The sequence below is a fragment of the Aedes aegypti genome, chromosome 2 (genome assembly GCF_002204515.2).
Source record: "Aedes aegypti strain LVP_AGWG chromosome 2, AaegL5.0 Primary Assembly, whole genome shotgun sequence".
Taxonomy (NCBI): Eukaryota; Metazoa; Arthropoda; class Insecta; order Diptera; family Culicidae; genus Aedes; species Aedes aegypti.
Window position 1 is genome coordinate 316,049,912 of NC_035108.1, and position 24,510 is coordinate 316,074,421.

Sequence of the window (24,510 nt, forward strand, 5' to 3'; positions counted from 1 at the left end):
AATAAAATCTAAATATCAAGATTGATCAACAGTAATCTTTTCCGAGATTTATTTTTGTAGGAATTATAGGGTCGATTTAAGCGTGTAAATAAATCCAGATTTCAAACAATGTGTTAATGAGGAGCAGGTGCTCCGCGAAATAATTTTATTTCAAAAAGTGCTCCGTGAGCTGAAAAGTCTGAAAACCTCTGCTCTAGAGCGTTCGGAATTTTGCATTAGGATTTAATGCAGGCAGAATGAGGAAAAAAATGAGTTTAGAGACAATTTTGGGTGAAATAGAGGCATTTGATAAAAAATAAAGTCTTGCATACAAAAGAGTTACAGTCTCTAACAGAGACCTGCTACCAGTCCTATACATGGAAAAGCAAAACGTAAACTTTTTATCCAGAGCACCAGAACCGCTAAATTGCCTCAACTCGAATTTGAGATCTCATATCTAACGTTGCGTGTGCAGTTGTACTTTGTGCAGGCAAACAAAGCACAATGAACTACGCCGTTATGCCAAACAAAGAACGCCCCAATCCGGTCCTCGGGTTAAGCTCGGAGCCATACATACGCATCTCACACAAAAGCTAGCCGACCCCTCCCTCCCCCTTCTGTCCACCGCCCGTTTCCTATATTTCGAGGAAAAGCACAATCGTACAAGAACAAGACGATAGAAGAAGAAGAACCCCGCAAGGAAAAGCCCCGAATGCGTTTCGCATCGAAACGAGCTTACAACACGCAGTGCTGTGCAGCACGTTTTCCATCCCACCGTCTGCTGAATTGGTGTAGATAGAGAAGCTAGCACCAACCCAACGAAGCGAGAGACCGAATTCTAAGGCGATTCCATGTTTTGGCATCAAAGCTACTACTGCTACGGCTATGTGCCTCTTGATGTACATAAAGACTCGCACTGCTGCTGCTGCTTCTTCTTCTACTCCGGTTGGTCTGGGTCTCATACCCCAGAGTGAGAAAGAGCAAGAATCCCCTGCCTGGCCAGGTCCCACGGTGATGGCCACAGGCAATAGGAAGCAAGGTTCTCTGTGTGCTAGTAGCTCTGATCCTGGCTGCTGTTAGTTGGTGCGTTGCGTTGCGTTTGCGGTGCCTAGACTAGGTCGACCATCATCATCCAGGATGGAAACGAACAACGACGACGATTGGGGTGTGGGAAACGCACTCTCTATACACTGCTGCTGCTGCGAGAATGCGTCCGAAATGCGCATGAACCGATAAAATGACGCACACAGAACCTCAACTACACTATGCTGTGCTCTACGTCTATACATCGGTGCGTATACTATGTCACGACGAATGCGAGCCGAGTGCGTTTCACAACTCTATTTCCCAGTCGAAATCACTGGGAAAATGGATCCATCATCGGGGCTCCCGGGACCAAAGTGGGTGGGAAATAGTGGGGAGGAAATTTTAAATTATGTTCTATGTGCGTGCGGGAGATAGACACGGCTCCCAACTAGGCACACTCTAAATATCATGCTATGTAATGTGCGTTAGATGTAGGTACCTTGAAGGAGCAGCTTGAATTACACAACCAGTTTTGCAACCTTTTAATCACAATCCTTGGCGACATAGGGCTTCCGTTCGGTTGTTGATTTTGCGATGGAAAATGGCTTACCTGTAACAAGAGATAGGAAATATAGAATTAGTATGGTTTTAATCAAAGAGGTAAGTTCAAAAGTTATATAACAATGAAAACTGTTCATTATTTCCTACTGACGAAGGTTTCAATACTACTTAAGGTGAAGATGAATCTAAGCCACAGCACAAATCTGGAGAACCAAACGTCCATTCAAGCTGAAAACTTGATCGATTGGTTCCTCGCTGGTGGAGGCCAATCGATCAAATTTTCAATAATTTGTGAAGATTTGTCCTCTTGCAAATTTGAATTTGAAAATTTGAAAGTTGAGGTGAAATTTACAAACTGAACTGTAATCATGTAAACATGTTTCGGTATATTCAGCAAGAACAAGTTGAGGATCATGGGTTCGAATCCCATCGGTCGAGAAGATTTCTGGGATGGGAATTTTCTCGACTTCCCAAGGCACAGAAAATCTTCATGCTTGCAACACGATTGACAAATGCAAAATGGTTACTTGACAAAGAAAACTTCCAGTTAATAACTCTTGATGTGAATATTAGGCTGAAAAGAAGGCTCTATCCCAATTGGGACTCAACGCCAGAAAAAAGGAGAGATTCGTAATCGACCGCATCAATTACTGCAAAAGTAGACCTGGTACGATACGAACTTACTTCCCCACTTTTTCTGCAGTCTACAACTATGTCCTTGGTCGAAAAAAAAAAAATTGCTCCCGGAAGCTCATCTTGCATCTTGACGCACTTTCCAATTAACGCAGCAGCAATTAAACCACCGAAACCACAATCCTCAAGTCACGCGTTTCACCCAATCCGTGATTCGGACTCACAAAAACGCACCGTTTCAAGGCGATCCGGTCGCACGGCTGAGTCATTGACAAATTTTTGATCAAACATCGCTTCGGGGAGATTGTGAGCTGCTCCTCTCGTGGGCCACTAAACGCACTATAACGCTATAACTGCGTGCAGACGTAGAGCCTAACTCACGGATTCGAACAAAGGCATCCCCTGACGCTTAAATGTCGTCGTAGTCGTCCGATAGGGGAACTGGGGGTAATTTGTCCATGGGGGCAAAACGCATAATCATTTGGACACACAGGTCAAAGGCATTGTGTAAACAAGTTTTTCTAGATATATTTTGATGTGTTTTCTGAAGAAAGTTGTGAAAACCCCTAAAAATTGTTACTCAGATCGAATAATTACCAAACTTCTGAAACTACCCAGTAAACACAAAATCGTATAAGATAGCGCATAAGAGTACAAATGTGGAGGCGATATACGTACATGCACCATAAGGCTGCATGCAAGATGTGCGTATATCGCCTCCACATTTGTACTCTTATATCTCATCATTTACGATGGTGTGTTTACTGGGTATCACCGAGAGCCACCTTGTTTTTATTCCATGAGAAAAAGGGTTTGAATTCCCGCATAACTTACGATAACGCACTAAAAGTCATTGGTAAAGCTAAGTCAGTCGGAAAAGTAAAGCACTCAAGTAAAATTTCTTCCTTTTTCCAAAGTAATTTTGACAGTTGATCCAGTATGAACGAAATGTCTTTTTTACTTGCGGAATAATTGAGCGGCACATTTGTCCTTCAGTACGCCTCCATTTGATTCAGACGGTAGGCGTTACCGACGTTATGAAATCAGCTCTACTTCTCAGCAGCGTACAGCTGAAGTAATTTCGGTAGCGGTATCATTCCTTGACCGTTTCTTGTCCTATCCTTTTGTACAGTACTCATAAACAGCGTACCAGCCATAGCCAAATCTGGACAAACATTAGAAAAGGGTCTTGAGCCTTTTGTTTTCATAAACGTTGCTGTTAAGCCCTTTTTAACCCGCCCACGAAAACTAACACCACTATCAGGAAGATCAATGTTAGCTCTTCCTCATAGTGGCATTGGTGAGCGTGATCGAGTTGAAAGGGGCTCAACAGGATCTTGCAAAGCCATTGTTTACCAATGTCGATGTGCCGTTTTCAAATGTTTGTCCAGAAATGTGTAGCTCGTTCGTTTTGAGCAAATAAATGAATATATATCTAAACCACCAACAATGTGAGATAGAACATAATCGAATGACGAAAATCTTATACAGCAAAAAATAAATTGTAACATCACATCATTTTAGCTTCACATCAGTCCCGTCGCAAGTATGATGTATAACTAAGTCATTTGAACGTATAAAACGTCCGATTCTTGATGCGTAGCTAAAAATTACGTCAGCCAATATTATTTTTTCTGTCTATCCAAAAATTACGTCAACGGTTATTACTTATTTTTTGCTGTGTAGCGTTAGTTAGTAACGTATGAATACATTCAAAGGGTCTAAAACGACTTTCTACACACATTACCAATAGCTTTCAGGGCGTCATCCTAAATCTTATCCTAAATCATCTCTGGTTTTGACGTCTTATGCGCGATTGTTGCTGATAGTTCAAGAACTGATCGCGCAGAAGGCACTAAAATGATCTGACAGCAGGGCTGGCAACTACTGAGTGTCTTATAATTAGGTACTTTGAAGACTTCTTAACAATTTTTTGAAAATATTTTTAAGAATGTTTCTGGACATTCTCATTAAATTACAACAAAAATTACTGTTCGTATTTCTGCTTTCATTTTATTTTTATTTTTTTCATTATTTGCTCCAGATAATAGCTCAAAGTTTCCTTAAGATGGCTTAAGAACACTTGGTCGAATGACATTTGGTCCAAAGTACATTTAGTCGAAGAGACTTTTGGTCGACTGGACATTTGGTCGAAAATCTGAAGAAAAATTTGACTGATGACATTTGGTCCAATGAAGTTTGGCTGAACGGAAATTTGGTCTAAAGCTTATTTTGAAATGGTTTATTGGAAGATCATTTGATGAAAACGACAAAAAGCCGAAATGGAACTTTTGCACAATGGAATGCATGGATTGAACTTCTTAACATTTTCAATCAGCGTTTTTGAGGCAAACATCTCCAATAGGCGATGAACGTGCCTCTGAAGTTATGCAAATATCTAGAATGTTGATGGTTATTTGAAACTTTGTAAAAGTAGCGTCACTGAATTTATTATTCTTTCAAAATACTATCATTCTCAGAAAAAAAAAATCAAGAGTAATTTTTTATTCAAGGGTATGAACATAATGATGTTATGAATCTATTATTCCTTCAAGATGTTTCTACGTTATGAATTGCTGATCTTAATCTGATGGAAGCATTCGGAGAGAGTTCTCGGGATCGGACGTAAGACAGGTTCAGGAACATGGAAATCATGTTTAAAACACCAAAACAAATTGCTGAATTGAATCTTAAGTATCGGCAACTGGATACGTTTCTCTGCTCATGGCTTATCGAAACTTGTATCTTACTATCATTCCTTAAGCAAATATATGGTTTTGCTGACAGTGTTGATGACGAATGAATAACTAAATTTGCGGTGGAAGCAGAGGCGTCGCGTGACCTAATTATCCACCTGTGCACTGCTTACTTAACTTTATCTCTTTTTTTTTGCAATATGTATGCTCCACGGACATGCTAAGTTTTTTAGTATAAAAAGCGTAATCACCGTTCTCGAATATGTGTTTTTCTCAGCTTCTCAATAGAATTAAATATTTTATATTTTATTGAGTAATCAAGCTGTTTAGTTGAGTTTATCATTAGAGTTGTATATGGGTATCCAATTTATATATTCTAAATCTTCGTTAAAATTGAACTAGAATCCTGTTTCAACATTTTCCGAGCGCTAAAACTGTTAATCCCCCTGGGCAAATTTTACTACAGGACGAGCTGTCGGGATGAGATGTCATTGAGCCTGAAATTTGAGCTTGAAATCTGTTTTGATCATTCAGAATATCAAAAATAAGATGTCGAGCGTAATAATATCGTTCAAAACAAGAAAAAAGTGCGCTTTCGGTCAATGGATCATTAAAATAACCAAAACGGCCGATATGAAAAGCACAGATAGTGCCACCGTAGTCTTGTGTGTTTGACATAACAGCGATGCTGTCACAATGTTAAATCCCATATACGGTAGCGCCGCTGTTTTGATGCGGTGAGTACCGAAAGAGTTACCTTCAATGATCCATTTATTCGTGATCAAACGTCAACATCCCACCGCAAAATTGCTAGTGTTTGGAGGTGATGTTTTCTTCCAAAATGCGAAATCATCACCTCCAACTTAGTTATATGAATAATGGGGGCGCGTCAGTCGTCGCAAGTTTCTTGTTAAGTAGTCAATAAAAACCGGTAAATTTGTCATCGCAAAATAACCCAATAATCAGTCACCATTCAATGATGAATTCTGAAGAAGTAGTGACAATTTCAACAGCACTGGTTTCTAACTAATCTTGCAATTTAAAACTGTGACTATCTATGGTCACCTAGGTCATGTATATCTTTACATAGAATTGAACCAAAACAGTTCGCATCGTGTAAAATACTCGCTTGTAGAACGAGCGTGGTGACGACGATGGCGCTGGGGGTGGGCGCGTCCATTATGCGATTAAGTATTGCACAAACTACTGCGCAGGATGCGAAAAGCGAGGTTTGATTACTGAAAGTCAACTAAAAAATAATCAAACTTCCGCTGCCCTGAGACACACCCGCGCTTCACATCACAAGCATGGTGATGCTGATTGCTGACGGCGCGAATTCTAAAAGAGAGCAAGCAAAATCAGTCTCTCTCGTGGATTGATTTCTCTCTTTTCATGCCCATCTGCACTCTCACACTGGTCGACTTGGTAGCTGTGCACTGGTCGGTGTTGACGCTTTGGCTACTCACACACAGGCATTTGTAGTTCAAAAAGCTCTCTACCAATGAGAATATATACTACGGTATATATTCTCATTGGCTCTCTACCACATTGGCAGCATTGGGTGTACGATACCGGGCAGCCCGTTTACCGATGAAAGTGAACACGTTGGGTTTCATCGTCCCAGCGCCAGCGCTGTGCGCGAGCAAAAGAATAGTTCTCAAATCGTGGCGCTCACTATTGATAATAGTGATACTTGTAAAGGGCTATATTTTGTTAGCTGAATGAATTATTAAATTGTCATTGATAAGTTGTACATATTGTTGGCGGTCAGGATGAACGAGATGCCACCTGTGCAGTGCACATGTTGCACATGCGGACGCGACGCCTCTGGTGGAAGCTTTGAATCGTTACGGAACCGTTTGATCGAAAATAACTTAACAAGAAAATTGTGCTTATTCTGTATATCGGGTGAAATGAGCCGAGTTGAGTGAGGTGATAAAAGTCATCTTGCTTCCATTTGACTAACCGTAAAACTTTGTTTCCATACTATTTGGATTCATCAACGTTTCGAACGATACGACGAAAAGTCTATTGTCATATGCTTGCTATTCTAATAAAACGTTTTCGACCAAATGTCCTCGCGACGAAATGCCCGTTCGACCAAACGTACTTCCGACTGAACGTCATGCCACTAAATATCATTCGATCAAATGTCTTTTGACCAAAGGTCATAGATTCGTTTTGTTACTTTCAGGAATGTTTCTATCACATAAGTTACCTCAGAAATTCATCCAAAGATTCATTCAGGAATTTTTCTAGAATGTCTTAAGTCCTCCAGAAATTTATCCAATGATTCTACCATCGTTTTCTAAGGCGGCATCCACAAATTACGTAACGCTCTAGGGGTAGGGGGAGTAGGCTCAAGCGTTACGGCTCATACAAAAATTTGAAATATTTCATACACAAGGAGGGGAAGGGGGTCAACAATTTTCAATTTTAGCGTTACGTAATAAATGGACGCGGCCTTTAATTCTTCCAGAAATCTCATCTATGTATAACATATTCAAAAATTAAGTCAGTATTTTTTCAAATGATTTTCAAGTATTTCTTACAAAATTCTCTTTCAAGGTTTCTTTACGATTTCAATCGGAAATTTCTATAAAAATACCCTCAGGAATTACTCCGGAGATTCCTCTTAAGATTATTTCAGGACTTCTTCCAGAAAGTCAAAAATAAAATCATTTTGATTATCGATCTACGAAAAAATACACAATATTCCAAAGTGTTCCCCGTCTAACGGCGGGTAGGGTATTGAAGGGTTAACATGGACGATTCACCCCCAGTTCCCCTACAATCCGCTGCGTTGTCGTTGGGAATGCGTTTCCAGTGCGTCGTCGTCGTTGCTGCGACGACGGTTGGGTATTGTGCGTGACCTCTATAAATGTCGGCGGCCCAAAAAATGCAAAAGTGCTGAGCTAGGTGCGTTTTTTTTCTCTGCTTCTTCTTTCCGTCTGAGGACGGCGCAGCGGTTAGGCGATGCGTTGCGATGCGATGGGGTTATTGTTATTGTAGGCCTCAGCTTTTAGGTCCGTGCGCTGCGCGCTTGACGGCAATGCGGTGTGCCGTTGGAGATTGCGGGCTTTGCTTGCTGTTGCTAGCTGCACAAAACGCATAAAGAGCACGTTTAGTGGTTTGTCCTCGAGACGCACTTTGGCCTTCGTCGTCACGGCGCAGCGGGTTGTGTGGTTTTTGGAGTCCAATTTTTTTTGACTGGGTAAAATTGATGCCCCAAGCGAAACGCAATTTGGTCGTCGCTGTGAGGGATTTTTGGAGAACGATTTTGATACCGGCTTTGGGGGTTTGATTGAATGCAAAGGGTAGTGAATAATGTTAAACATTTGAAGAATGGATATACAATATCCTCCATAAGTAAGGAATCGCATCACTGCGATTGGGATGTTGCAATACTCGATTTGAGGGGCCTTTCTCAGCCGAGTGGTTAGAGTCAGCGGCTACAAAGCAAAGCCATGCTGAAGGTGTTTGGGTTCGATTCCCGGTCGGTTCAGGATCTTCCCGTAAAGGAAATTTTCTTGGCTTCCCTGGGCATAGAGTATCATCGTACTTGCCACACGATATACGAATGCGAAAATGGCAACTTAAGCAAAGAAAGCTCTCAGTTAATAACTGTGGAAGTGCTCATAAGAACACTAAGCTAAGAAGCATGCTCTGTCCTAATGAGGACGTAATGCCAAGCTATTCTCTTTCAAATGCTTGAGTAAATTAGAACACTTTTGGAAGCTTCATCAATTGATTCAATATAACATATACAGAGCAATAATAACTCTTGATCTTAATAACTATGTAAGACTAACGTGAGATACATGATTGGCTATAGAGCCTAGAGGTCATTGTCTGGTGAAGTATTCTTAACCCATTTCAAAGAACCTAGATCAGTGAAGAGTTCAGCTGAAGCTACTCAATTACAACTTGATATTTAATACCAGACACGACAGTGCAACGACTTGCGGCTCGGTACATTCTTGGACCACCGAATTTCGTCATGCGACAGCAAATCGCCGCTTGGTAGCCAAACACAAAAAAAATGTTACTGAACTCAAACGCATAATATTTTCGAATGCACAAGTTTACGCCTGACAATGCCAAATTCGTCACGCTTCACGCGTGCCCACCCGAAAACATGCTCGAGCCCGCGTGTAAACGTACAAACCACCGAAACATAAACATCAGTAAAACCAAACCAAACGATTGTTGAGGACATCCAAACAGAAATCCAAACAATGCACGCATGCATTCGAAAACACCACATTCAGCATGTGCTGGAAGTGGTTCGTGCATTTTTAATTGCTCATTAATTTCCATAAATTGGGAACGACTGTGCACTAGGGCGTGTTAAACTTTTAAAAAATGTTGAGAATTCTTTCTCCCATAATTTTTTCCAACCCTTATGATGAAAATAGAGTTCTGTTAAATGTTAAGGCTTCAATGAGGAAAATTGAGTAACAAACAAATCCTTTTCGTGCTAATATTGATTGGGATTAATAATATATCTTCTATATAAATAACAATGGAATGGTGTTTGTGTGTCACGAATTGGCTTGAGAACGGGTCAACGGATTTGCAAAATTCTTTCACTATTGCATTCGTCTAGGATTCTGACGTGTTCGCGCTTAGAAAAAGTTGAGGAAAGAGCAGGAATAGTTGAAACACACTAAAGAAAACTAATCTATCATTTTGTATGGAAGATTGCCTGCCATTTTTCAACAGCCTACTTGATGGCAATACGGATACCTTTTTTTATGCTTGAATTTTTAATCGCCCTACTGTACATACACAAAGAGCGCAGGAGGGAGCCACCGTCTTCCCGTATCGCTGTGGCTGCATTTACCTCCAAGTCAACCCACAATGCAATCCAGCGTCAACGAAGGCAAGCGGCGGCGTGACAAAAAGTACTTTGTAGGTTAAATTTGTATCTGCCCAGTGTGGATGCGCTCTTTTTTTTCGGCAATTGAACTCAATTAAGTGGGCCGAGCACATTCAACTGCAATTTCCGCCGATCCGAACCGGACCGGAATTGACAGTTTTTGAAGCGCATAATGCTCTGGTGGTGTGATGCAGTATTGGCGTCGGAACAGGAACGAGGAGAGGAGGTCAGGATGGCCAAAATATATCTCGGGATCCGACTACTTTAATAGATGGCGACTTGGACAGTTTTTTTTAAAGAGCTATCATTATTCTTCTTCTTGGCACTAACTTCCTCCTTAATGGGACTTAGCCTGCTTCTCAGCTTAGTGTTCTTATTAGCACTTCCACAGTTATTAACTGAGAGCTTTCTTTGCCAAAGTTGCCATTTTCGCATTCGTATATCGTATGGCAGGTACGATTATACTCTATGCCCAGGGAAGTCAAGGAAATTTCCATTACGAAAAGATCCTGGTTCGACCGGGAATCGAACCCAGACACCTTCAGCATGGCTATGCTTTGTAGTCGCGGACTCTAACCACTCGGCTAAGGAAGGCCCCAAGAGCTATCATTATTAGTGATTAAAAAACAAACAAAACTACGAATATACTTTCCCGAATAACGAAGGCCATTGGTGATCTAACGCAAAGCTTAAATGTGTAGATGGCGTTCTTCTAGAATAGGGATTAGTGCATCCTAATCAAAGTTACTAGTGATAACTTTGGAAGAACAAATACCACAATCATTTGACTAACAAGATTTTTGCGATTTTAGTCACAGGAAACCGTAAATATTCATTTCAATTTAAACAACTATCGCAACCTAACCTCACTTTCGATCACCAATTGACTTACTGAACAACTTAGCCAAAGACACCGTCTTTCGAAGTAGTCAGAATATTGAGATACAGGGTTGGTAGCCACCGAGTGTCTTAAAAATAGGAACTTCAGAGACCTCAAGCTTGAAAAAAAGACCGAACAGAAAACCTAAAGAGACCAAAAAGAAACCAAGAAAACAGAAGCATATGTTCTAGGATTCATGCAGTAATATCTTCAGAAATGCATCCACGGATTCCTTATGAATTTCTCCACAGTTGTCGTTTAGAATTTCTTTGAGTTTTCAATCGAAAATTATCTTTAGAAATTACTCCAGAGATCTCTCCTAAGATTTCTTCAGGAAGTTCTACAGTAATTGTTTGAGAAATTTTCCAAGCAAGTTCTCAAAGTATTTATCCAGGATTTTTTCCAGAGGAATATCTCCGGGGAATTGCCAAGGATATATTTTTTAGAAATTATTGGATGAATTATTGACAAAATCCGGTAGGCATTTTTAAAACGAGCCCAATAGTAATTGTTGATGAAATCTTACAAGGATCTGCGAATAGGGTGACCATATCCTGGAGACTAGAAATCAGGACATTTTTAAATTTTCACAACTTTTTTATAAGTTACATTTTGTCTCTAATTCCAAACATAACTCATTTTACGAACAGCAATGATCCCGGAGTTTTTTTTTCAAATTTTTATTGTAGAGGACTTGTATTGTAGAGGAATTGATTATTCTGTGGAGAAATTTGAATGAGTTTCTTAAAAATCACAAAGATAAATATTCAAAATATTTGGAATTTGAGACAAAAAAGAAGTTCATTTTCAAGAATGTATTTTGTTGTTAATAACCCATGAAACATACATTTTCCTTTTATTATTAGTATTATTGGACGTAATTCCAGCTCTCAAAATTGTATGTAGTATTTCTTAAAAGATTTCATGGACCTTCTAGCAGTGTTGATAGACTGACACTCAAATCTCAATCAATACGCTCTCCCGTGAGAGCAAACTCGTTAGAGATCTGTTTCGCAAATCTCACGCTCGAGATTTTGAGGCAAAATCACTCAATCAATTCAAACCGTAAAAATGATTCAGTCGCAAAACCCGTCAAAATCTCGTGAAACCCGAATGTTGTTGTTTACGTTAGAGAGGATTACTATAATTTTACCAGACTAACAAGAAATTATTGCCGTGTGTGAGTAAACTGTAAAAATACGACACAATAAGTCAAAACGGTAAGCCTACTCATCCATGATTTTTTGACTGCTGAGTTGCGTGATTGACAACTCACGCATGAAAAATCTCAAGCGTGAGTTATGAGAAATTGATATTTTTACTACACTGCCTTCTAATTAGCGGGTATGGGTATAAATTCTGAAATATAACTAGCCTTTTACTTAGACTATAATCTGTCACTTTTTCGAAGACAATTGTCTTTGGCCAAAACTCTCGCCAAAAACTCGCCAGAAGTTCACAATGGTTTGGCTTTATGATATAAAATATTCTTAAAGTGATTGTTTGAAGTCTATCAAAAATCACAGAAAGAATCCTCTTTTTAAACTGTCGCTTAAATTTTCATCCAGAATCCCGCCAGGAATTCACCACCAGAAATCCTTCAAAAATTTGCCAAGGGTATCAAAATATTCATTAGATATTCAAAGAAATCCTGCAATCTCCCCGAGCCAAGTCGAATAACAACCGCACAACATAGTGATAACAAGATGTACAGCATGATTTCATTTAGTTATTTTTTGTTATCAATACTAAGACTCTTGTTATCAACGAAATTGGCGCTGTCCGATCGAGGATGCCATCGACGGGTAAATGACGTCAAATGTTTGTTATCATAATTCGATCTTTATAGCTAATTGATAACATAATGAGTTATCAATGAGAGAAATTGGCTGGATAACAAAACTTGTTATTAATGTGTTTCAAATGATAACACTATGAGATATTTATATGATATCTGTAGTATAATTTTTTGTTATCACGTTTGTTATGTTGTCTGCTTATTCAACCAAAATGAAAACAAACTATGTTATCAAATGCTTGTTATCGGGTAACACAACTTGTTATATTTTTGTTACCCAACTTTGCCCGGGTCGCCAGCAATATAAGGATGATTTTCAAAGAAATCTGCTAACTGTCTGATCAACATCTCGCTAAAGCATTACCAAGAACATCAAAAAATAACCAATTATATTTTATACAATGTAAAAAAATATATAAAAATTTCACTTGTAGAGGTAATGGTAAGAATTTAGGATAAAATTGTATGATATTGTTGAGTGTGCATAGAGACATTTTCTTAGATTTAAGCTATAGTAAGCTATTTGGAGTGCGACATATAAGACAGTCATGTATCCCATGGTAGAAAAAGCAGGACAAAACATGAAATATGAAAAATAAATCAGGACACCTCAATAGAATCTCAAAATCAGGACATGTCCTGCTAAATCAGGACGGATGGTAACCCTATCTGCGAACAAAGCTCTTTAACTCCTAAGGAGGTCTACCTGTTTGAAACTGCATGTTATCACAATCTTTTAGACTTACTAGGGAATAGCATAAGACTGACTATGGAAAATTGTAGCGAAAAAAAATGTCTTTTTTGGTTCAAGTATATGCTTCCGAATAACATGCGTGTTAATTGTACACATGCAAAATAGTCATCTGGCAAAGAAAACTCTCAGTTAATAACTGTTGAAGTGCTAATAAGAACGCAAAGCTAAGAAGCAGGATCTGCCCCAGTTGGGACGTTATGCCTGAAAGAAGAACAAATTCCTGTTTCTTGGAAGAATATTTGAAAGGGATTCATTGAGAAAACCAATAATTTTCGAAAAAGCATGGAAGACAATCCCTAAATGGAAATAGTGAAAATTATGTAAAAAGATTGTGCCCCGTTTGGCATAAGTCGTTTGACATAAGGTCGTTTGGCATAAAGCCGTTTGGCATAAAGTCGTTTGGCATAATGGCCGTTTGGCATAATGGTCATTTGGCATAATGGCATAATGATTTACTTAAAATTAGTATAGGCATTTTTTAAGCTTTTACCGAGATCAACATCACAGAGCCCATAGCAATAATTTTTGGTTCACCACAAGCGTGGTGTTCGTTCAGAGATTTTCCAAGCGATGAATTTCAAAGATTGTTGTGGCCTTAGAGGGCATTACTAAATAAAATTCGTGACGGGTCTGGTGGAAGATCTTTTCGGAATAATAATTTTCTCTTCATTCCAGAACATAGAGTATCTTTGAGCTTGTTGAGATATACATATTTAAAAATAGTAAATTGGCAAAGAAAGTTCGCAGATACTCATAAAGGGAACGCTCATAGAATATTTCGAAAAGAACTACAAAATTACGTTCAAAATCATCGAAGTGATTGTGCTACTTTTCGCCCAATGTTTTTTCTCCGAATGTCGTTTCCCCGAATGCCATTTCCCCAAAAGACTGGTTTCCCCGAAAAGTGGTGCAGTTCAAATAGGTGCTACAATAGTCTTCAGTGACTGGATAGTGAATGAGAAAGATCGATAAGCAATCAAAGAAGGAAGTATTCTGTAATTCTCGGCTATACACGTGTTGGCAAAAATGCTGAGGACGGTAATACTCGAAAGAACCGCCTATTAAATAAAGAAGGGTGCATATTAGATGGCCAGTTTGTTCACCACCCTGAAATGTAAGAGTTACGCAATTATGAGTGCTAAAAACTTTTCAGGGGTTAGTCGGGGAAACGGGATATTCGGGGAACTAGCATTCGGGGAACTAGCATTCAGGGAACTAGCATTCGGGGAACTTGCATTCGAGGAAACGACATTCGGGAAAAAGTAGCACAACCCATCGATGTAACTGCATTAATCGATTTCTCTTTTCGCTGAAAACTTGAGCAGATCAATGGCATCAATTGCCGCCCTTTTTTTCGATTGGAAACAAAAATATATGAAAAAAAATAGCTCCAAAGAACAGCCTATGCAGAAAAGAAGGTGAGATTTCTTTAAATTTTAAATCAACGGTTTTCATAAGGACTGTTCATTTTATAAAGTGGACACCTTGTTTATGCTATATCTTTTTTATTTATTGATGAAATCGTAAACGGTTTTCTGTGTATCGTTCAACTATTATTCTACAATGTTATGAAAATACAGAAACTTACAAAATGCTTTCGGTTGAAGAACTAAATAGTTTTTGCAAAAACTCCTAAGAAAAACTGTTCGTCAAGTTTAAGCATTATTTTTCGCATGAAAAAAATCCTAAATTTAATGAACAAATTGTATGTTGGTATCCTTTACTATTCAACTTAAGGTAGAGCTTTTAAAAACATCAATAATATTCCATCAGTTCCTGACGCTGAGTCACTTTAGTGATCTATTCCTTATGGTCAAATTTGCTGATACACCATCTTTTTACTACCAGCAAAAAAGTAAAGTAATAAGCGTGTTCAAAACTGGTTTAGATTACTAAAGACACTATATATGTAAAAAAAAGCAAAATCTTGAGTTTTAACCGCATTCTTGGGTACCAAATTTACTCTTTATGGTCGTTTTATTGAAAAATCCCATACTTTTAAAATTATATACGCATGTTTATCGATCTAGAGCAAACTGTAAGCGTTTTTATCAAAATATTTTGATAGGTAGTCTCAGAATAACACATTCTGAAAATAATACATGCAAAATAAATTTGATTTAATTCAAGCAGTGTTCCCAATCTTGATGATTGTCATTGTGCTTTGAGTGGTCTTCTGAAAATAAATTATTTGTTTTTCTATTGTGCTTAAAATATGACGTGGGGACTAAATCAGCAACTCTATGAAGGCGTGAGTTATTTTTATTATAAATACTATATTATTACTTCCGTCTGGACGTACTTTAAACCTTAAAATTCTACTCATATCAGTTCCATTTAAATTTAAGATATTTTTCTTTAAAAAAAATGATAAAAAATGATTTTATGATATCTGCAAAATTGCTTCTCCAAAAATAAATTGATATTTTTTAGCAAGCTTCTAATTGATGATGCTTTCTAAGTACAACCATTTTTTGAAAATAAAAAATATAAATTGTCGAATTTTCCTGCCGATTTTTAATAATCCTTGATTTTGATAAACTCCAAAAATCGACCGTTCTAAACGTTGTGCCTTATTAGTGTGAAATCATATTATTTTGATAACTTTTTTATTACCACAGCATTTTACAATATTAGTCGAACGATGTACAGAAAACCGATTTCGATTTCATTGATAAATTAAAAAGATATTGCATGTCCAAAGTGTCCACTTTATAAAATTTATTTAGAAAAAAAAAATATAACGTTTGAAAGAAGTGTCAATTTGTGCTAAATATATAAAAAAAATCAGTATAAAATTTTATTCCAATAGCGAAACTCAATAGAAGAATTAATATTTTAGAAGGGTAATTTCTGGATAAACAATAAAATACTAATGGCAATAACCTTCCTAATATGCTTTAGTTTATTCAAGAGCATTTTATTGTTGAATAAAGTGTAATTTTGTATCAATTGACTCCAAAACAAGCCTGATGTCATAAGAAAGATTCAATAAAAACTTGGGAATTGAGGAATTCTCAGTTTCAGACTCATTATGCCAAACGACTATTATGCCAAACAACCATTATGCCAAACGACTTTATGCCAAATGATCATTATGCCAAATGACTTTATGCCAAACGGCTTTATGCCAAACGACTTTATGCCAAATGACCTACCACCATGTAAAAAGCATTCCTGCGGCAACTGTTCAAGGGATTTCTCCTTCAATGATTGTTGTGCCTTATGGTGGGAATGCATCTCATTATGATGATTTCATTTGATAAAATTTGACTCACATAGGAATTTTGCAAAATTTACTTCCATCCAACAGAACCAAAAGTTCATTCACCGGTTTGCGCTTTACAAACTTTCCAGGAAACGCCTTCAGGACTGCCTGCAGCAAAACAGCCGAAAAAATCCATCTGCAATGAGTAGCGCAGTCCAATCGATTCCTACGAACAAACGGACAACAGAACCCATCAGCAGAGGGAGAACACCCGAAAACTCATTTCAAGTGAGCTTTTCTGGTGTGAAAAGGTCGAAACTTTGTTTGGATTTCGTTTCGCTCGGCCGTTTCTCCTGGAAGAGCATCGAAAAAAAACCGAAACAACTTGTGTCAAAGTGAGAACTTTAATGGCGTTTAGTTGTTCTTTAGTGCACGGGACATTACAGCAATAGCTATAGAACGCGGTTCCTTCCCTAATCAGATAATGGGATCTGTTCGCCCCGAAACTACCTGGCACTTTTTAATGACCGTCTAGCATGAAAACTAGCGACTACCGGATCCCGGATCATTGCCTCTGTAGATACTGTAAAGTGCCGATTTTTAATTACCGCAAATCTCAGGACTGGTAGCGATTGAGTGTTTTGTAAAGATGAACATTAGACACCTCATGCCTAACCAAAAGAGACTTTACAGAACCAAGAAAACAAAATAATCCTAACAGTAACCAAGAGATAGGTGTTTTCATGAGATTTAAGAAAATAGAAGATCTCTATTCCATTCAAAATACAGACTTCATAGAGATTTGCTTTAAAACAGAGGCCAAGTCTCTGAAAAGAGACCTGCTGCCAGCCCTGCAAATGTATTCCAACTTGGTACCCCTACACCTGAGCACTTATTAAGTAGTCACAAGCAAAATTTGTTCTCAAAAAATTCAATTTGCAATTATCCTCGAAAATGACCACAATCGCAAATTAGAACATCAAGCTGAAACTAATCCAACAGTGATGAATTCCACCAACTCCGAAACTAGTAAAGTCCGATTGTGCCATTTGACCTGAAATCGCCAATCCTCCATTGGCCACAGCCCACCTTTTTGTCACCCAATTACAGCACAAACGTTGCATGAAGCAAAACCGCCCGAAAGCGAATTGAAAGTGTAAATTACTTTCCTCGAGTCACCACCCGACCACACCGACCTCAAACGCCTCCGGACAATCCTGCTGCAAGACATGTTGTTGGTGGTGGCTGGGGAGACAGACTTCTAGGAATGTTCCACCTGAACGTTACACCGAATCTCCGCCGGGCAGGAGCAGGAGGAGGGCGCCCTAATCTTTGATCTCTCCTATTCGTGCGCGCCTTATTTATTTCCCTTGCTAATTTCTCCGGTCACGTTACGGGAGAATTACTCACGGCAAGCTTTTTTTTTTCTTCTGTGGATCGTCTCAGGTTTCACGATACAATTGGTCGGTGGTGGTTCAGAACTGAGAATCGTTTTGTTTGCTGACCAACGATTTCTTCTGGTGCAGGCCTGTCCAATCTTTTTTGGACCACGGGCCAAATCTCAGAAACGGCGTTTGATGCCGAAAGCATTCTCAACCAAGAAAATGTTTTCGAAAATTCCTGTTAAAAAATTCAAAAATATGAAAGCTTTTGCCGATGATGGGATTTTTCACATCCTCATCAAGAAACTTCCAGAGAGTAGCTTATCATTCCTGGTTGATATGTTTAACAAATGTTTTCAGTTGGCATATTTTCCTGACAAATGGATAAATGCCGAGATCGTACCAATTTTAGAACTGGACAAAAATCCTGCAGAAACTTCTAGCTATCGTCCTGGTTTGCTTTCCTCTATTAGTAAACTTTTTGAAAAGGTATTTTGAACAGAATGATGGTCCACATCAACGAAAATTTAACGTTTGCCAATGAATGGTTAGGATTCCGACATGGACATTCGTACACTCATCAACTTTTTATTTATTCAACAAATCTGAAGGCTATTCTATTGGTCTAGCTTTTCTAGACATAGAAACAGTATTCGACAGTGTTTGGTATCAAGGCTTGATTGTTCTATTAAACAAACTTTAATTTTTCAACATGCATTGTTAGAATAATCTAAAGCTACCTGTCAAATCTTACACTTCAGGTTAATTCCCAGAACTTCATGACTGAAAGACTTCCTGTAAGAGCTGGTGCTCACCATGGCAGCATTCTGGTACTAATATTAAACAACATTAGCACATTTGACTTACCTGAGTTACCTCAGGGATGTCAGAAATCTTTGTTTGCGGATGACACAGACTTCTCCGCCAAAGGACGAAGCATGCGTGTCATCTGTAGTAGATTGCAAAAAAGTTGGATATTTTTTCTTCATACTTGCAAATATGTAAGATTTCTCCTAATACTTCCAAAACTCAACTGATAATATTCCCACATAAACCAAAAGTTGATTATTTGAAACCTTCGAGTAGACATGTTGTTACGATGGGAGGGGTTCCAATAAATTGGTCAGATGAAGTTAAGTATCTAGGGATTAGGGTGTTTTATGTATTTTGGACAGAGTGTTACGCGTATATAATTAGGCCACCTCCATTTGATTTTGATCCTCCAACAGTTTTGTTTTCGATATCTCCAGAATTCAACTTCGATTTTTCCAACGATAACCACAAAAATACCTCAGGTATTCCACCAATAGCTCCTCCAAAGATTCTTTCAGTAAATTTCAAGAAATACCTTAGCCCTTCGTGATTTCATGCAGTGATTCCCTAGATTCTCCCCTAGATACTCGTTCAGAGCATCTTCAAACATTCAACCGGTAACTTCTCCAGAGATTTCTTAGCATTTCATACAAATTTCTCTTTCAGGATTTCTTCGTTCTCTAAGATTACACTCAAGAATTACTACAAAAATTCATCCCTAGATGTCATTAGGGACACCATCTTTGAGATAATTCCAAACGAAGTCTTCTAAAATGTTCTTTAGGCATGCTTACAGAGATGTCTCCAAGCAAATCTCAAGAATATTTTGTTTTTGAAAACTCTGAGAATATCTTATAAAATAAATGAGGAGATGCTTATAAAAAATCCTAAAGCAACCTCTGCTAAATCTTGATAAATTCCTAAGAAAATTGAAAACGAAATCAATCCCCGGATAATATCTCGCAGAATTTTATAAAGGAATTCCTTTAAAAACATCAAACCGAATTCCTAAAGAATTTTTGGTAGATATGATCGGAGAAATATTTGTAAAAGCTGTTGTAGTGTGGAACCTTACCCCTTTCAGAATGGACGATTGTCTTGAAACAAGGAATTAATGGATAATATCTACTTCGTAAGTACTGTGCCAGTAGTCCAAATCCAAGGCCAAGAAATGCTACAGCTGTTCAAATTACATGAGCTGTATCAAGTTGACAAGAAAATGAATTTTCGATCCGAATCATAACGCCTGCCGTACAAATCAATTGGAGCTATCATTTTTTCATATGGATTCCGCTCAATTATTTCGCAAGGAAAAGTAGCAGTCCACTCATACAAGATCAGCTGTCAAAATATGGTGATTAGCAGCAAACTTTATTTGACCGCTCAATTTGAGATGTCGATTTTTCAAATTTTTCTAGTCAAGTGTTGACGCTCCAGAATGAATTCAGATCTTCATTAGTTGTTAATGAACTTCGTTGGTTATTGAGATTTGAGAACGTAGTGAAGGACATGTGAATGTTTGCTACTTCGACCAAAAGGGTTAAATAACTTTTGATGATTTCATGGTGCTCTTTTAGCGAATTTTACAAAAAAAATCAAGAAAAATCCCTAATGGGAATCCCAGGTCGAATTGATTGAGGAATTCCTGGAAAAGTTTTCAGTAGTTTTCCTCGAATAAATACTCTAAGAGCATCCGTTGATGAATTCTTGATAGAATCCACATGAAAAAGCGAAGGAATTCCTGTAGGGTTTCTTGGAAAAAAAAATACTTCAAAAACTGTGAAATAAACCATTGTGGAATTTCTTGGAAGAATTCCTATAAGAACCTTTGGAAGATTAACAAAAACTGGAGAACTGTTAAAAACTGGAGAAATTGGTTGAAGTATTAGTGAAAAATTATCTAGAAGAAATCCTGTATTTGAACTGAGAGTTAAATTGTTGACGAAACCCTTGAAAAAATCGTAAAACAACTGCTGAAGAAATGCCCGGACGAATGCTTTGAAGTGTCTGCATAAAAATCTTCTCAAAAGCATAAAATAATCCTTGAGTGAATTTTCTTAGAAAAGCCTCCAACAAATACCTTAGAGAGTTCGAGAAGGAATTGATTCAAAAATTCATGGAAATTTTTTACCAATCTGGATTATATATTGAAATTCTGAATTCAAATTTCAAAAGATACTAGACTCTTGATTCTATGCTTTTAATTCTGGACTCGAAACTGATATGGATTAAGTATACTGAGTTCAGAATTTTAGAAAAACGATTCTATTCATTCTGAGAATAGATTGTAAGCTCTAGATCGAGACTCTAGGCTTTAAAGTTCCAGATTTGGATTGTTGCCACTAATCCGAGCTGTAAAATCAGAACCCTGGCTGATTTAGTACTCTTAGCTTTAAAATCACGACTTTCAATAATGGAATCTTCATATTGGACTCTGGACTCTAGATTCTTGAGCATGATCCTTGGAAGGAAATCCTTTAAAAAACCTCTATAAATTTCCATAAAAGTACCTGTAGGAATCCGTAAAAGTATTTCAGATGAATCTCTAGCGAAATCGCTAGGATAATTCCTAAAGCTTTTCTTCGCGGAATCTGAGCAGAAGAACTTGTTGAATAGTTGTGTTATGGTATTTAAAGGTTTCTCTAGGGCCTGCAAAGCTTTCCATCAGGTTTCCCTGCAATCCGAATAAGGGAAAAATATACTTTCAAGGCCATTTGGTTAAATTGAAGACTTTAGGGATCTTCCATTAAAATAGAGTTTTTAGAGACTTGTATTAAAATGGAGACCAAGTCTCTAAAAAGAAGTAAGTATACCAGCCCAGATACATATGAATCTCGCTCAGAATTCTGTCAGAATCCTAGCTAGGTTTATGTGAATACCGTGCCTACTCTTATGTCTAAGAATTCATGTCAATGATTATACGAGAGCCCTGTCAAAGGTTTGTGACAAATCTCCCTGATTCATTAGATAATTGTGCAGTAGTCAGAAATTATGTCAGAGGGTGAGATACTTCAAAATGCTATACACCCTTTTTTCTTGGCACCCTTTTGGCATTAAAATTGAACTATGAAGGACGAGAGAAGAACTGTATTTATTTTTCATAAATTCCTTTCGCAAACTTCCTAGGATTCCTTCAAAATAAACACTAAAAACTACTCCAAGAATAAAGAATTACTCTTAGATGACCAAGATCCCAACGGAGGTTCTAATAAGAGCTTTTCTGCGGGTTTCTCAAGAGCTCAATTTAGCATTCCTCCAGATTTTTACCCAAAGAATGTACATAATTTGTTCCAAGAATTCTCAAAAAAAAAACATCCAGAGGGGGTCTAAATTGGGCAAATTTTGCGTTACGTAATATCTGAATGATCCCCAAGTAATACCTTGAGAATTTTCCATTGGATTCTGCACATTAGTTTTTAATAGTGACAATACCAAAAATAAAACCTGAAGGAAGCATTGGATGAAGTCCTGAAAAAATCTCTGAATTATTTTCTAATGTGTACTTGGAAAAACTTCTGTTTCAATATTTGGAGGAATTCTGCAAAAAAAATAACTAGGGAAGTCACAGGATTGAATCACAGCAAAATTATTTCTTCATTTTTTCCCAAGGTTCCTGAAAAATCTATGCACGAGTACCTTTAGGAATTTCTTCTGTAAATACTTCAGAAAGTGCTGTCCTTTGATTGTACATAAATATTCCTTGCAGAAATTTAGTTCTTGGTAGTGCATTGAAGACATTTATAGGCAAAATAAAAACAAAACTCGAATGAAGCATTGGATGAACTCCTGAAAAATCTCTGAACTATTTATAATGTATCCTAGAAGAATTCCTGTATCAATATTTGGGGGTACTCTGAGAAAATATATTCTAGGGACGGTACAAGATCAATTTCTGGACAAATTTTGGTATAGGGTAGATGTACCAATAGTGGAGGAACTAAGCACGATTGAACTTCATTTAACCGCGTAAATTCAAGAAGCGCAATCAATGTACAAGTTAATGTTGTAACGGGAAGTAACGATCATTGACCTAATGAGAAAAATGATTTCATCGCAGTAACCCACGGTATGTCAGTGAAAAATAATACCTCCACTATTGGTACACTGTTCCTTTAGTTGCGGTATATTTTTAAGTTGTGTTCCTATAGTTGCGGTATCCGTTGTTTTCTTATGGGATCCTCCACTACAGGAACACTTTACCGCAACTATTGGTACAAGTAAGTAAAGTTTTAGCAATTTTAGTGATATTTCATCAGTTTTAAAGCAATTTGAATGCTCTTTTCAACTATTCCGTGTATCAACAAGCCAATACGTCGATTGGCAGTGTCGGTGCAGTGGCTAATGGAATAAAATCAGTGAAAACGGCACTACCGCAACTATAGGAACACCCACAAATAATGGAACACTTACCATAATATTTGGAGGAAATCATAACATAGGTTCTTCTAGTTAGGTCCTTGGAACTTTTAAAAATTTCCAGATTTCAAAAATTTCAAAAATAATTCTTGAGGAAATTTTTCTGGAATCTTGGAAAAATCCCTGATGGTTTCCTAAAGAATTTCCTGGTAAAATTTTTGTAGGAATTGTTATACGATCCTTTTGTGTGATACCTGGAGTATTTCTTCGAAGAAAGAATGCATGGAAAAAACTTTTAAACTTGTCCTTTTTATCTGATAAATTCAGCAAACTTCCTTGTAGAAGTTCAATCAGTATTCCTGGAGAAATTCGCAAGATAACATCTTAGACTACTCAGAGCAAATTACTGAAAAAATAATTGACGTAGTTTTTTTGGATTCCCTGGGCCTTAGGCAATGTTCTTTGTGAAATTCCAGATTTGATGTAAATTCTGTATTTATTCCAGAAGGAAAATTTAATTTTAGGTGTCCTCAGATGAGTTTCAGATGATTCTCCGAACAAACTTTTTGATTAGTCACAAGTTGCATTTCAACGAAGACTTCCAGTGAAAATTTTAGGAAAACGGCTTCTTGAAGGGATCTTTGAAAGCCAAATTCCGAAAGAGTTATCAGGATCAATTTCTAAAAGAATATCTTGGGAAATTGCTGAAGATATATGAAGAAAAATAACTGGACGAATTTCACAAGGAACAATAGAAAAATATTATTGAAGTGATTTGCTCAACATATGATTCATGGAGCATAACTATGGGTGTATTTCTTATAAAGTTTGAGAGGAATTGCATGAAGAAATTTCCTATAAGTTTTGTGGAATTCTCAAAGATGGAATCTAAGACTATCTTTGAGAATTCCAGTTCCTAGAAGGGAAGGAACTGCCCCTATAAACATCACATTATGTTCTTTGCTAGAATTACTGATGTAATTACTTGTATTCCTGTTTGCGTTTGACGTGCAAATCCAGTCCAACTGGACATCAAATGGGGTAACACAAAGTAACCTAAGGATACTTAGCAACCATAATCCATATAGCACCGCCAACCTAGCAAAGAAACCCAATTTTTGACTTCGCCTTCCTTATTAAAAAACTTACCGCATTTGGTGTTCCCGCATTTGATATTTGCATTTCAAACGCACACAGCAATATAATGAAAAAAGTTTTGTCATGATTCTACAGAGTAAAATTCTTAGTGATTTTTTTGTGTGAAGATTTTATAGAAATTTAAGGACGAAATCAAGAACAACATTCTGAAAACAAAATTGAGGCAAAAAAATATCTTTAGATGTTGCTGAGGACTCGATGGAGAAAATTAAGCTACTCCCAGGAACGATTACTGGAATATATTATTTAAGAAATTCATTGAAGAAAAATATACAGTTAAAAGGATTTCAGGAGACTTCTAGGCAAATATGTAGAGTTATCGGATTTTTTACGAATTTTCCGAAAAATTCCTGGATAAACACATTTTAAGATAATCTAACAGAT

The 24,510-nt window shown here is 37.5% G+C and overlaps 1 protein-coding gene across 7 annotated transcripts in view; it reads right to left on the minus strand.

The window, feature by feature from the left end:
* Positions 1 to 24,510, minus strand: part of LOC5578717 (zinc finger protein chinmo) — a 268,018-nt gene that overhangs the window by 110,998 nt on the left and 132,510 nt on the right. The gene's annotated exons all lie outside the window — the stretch shown is intronic.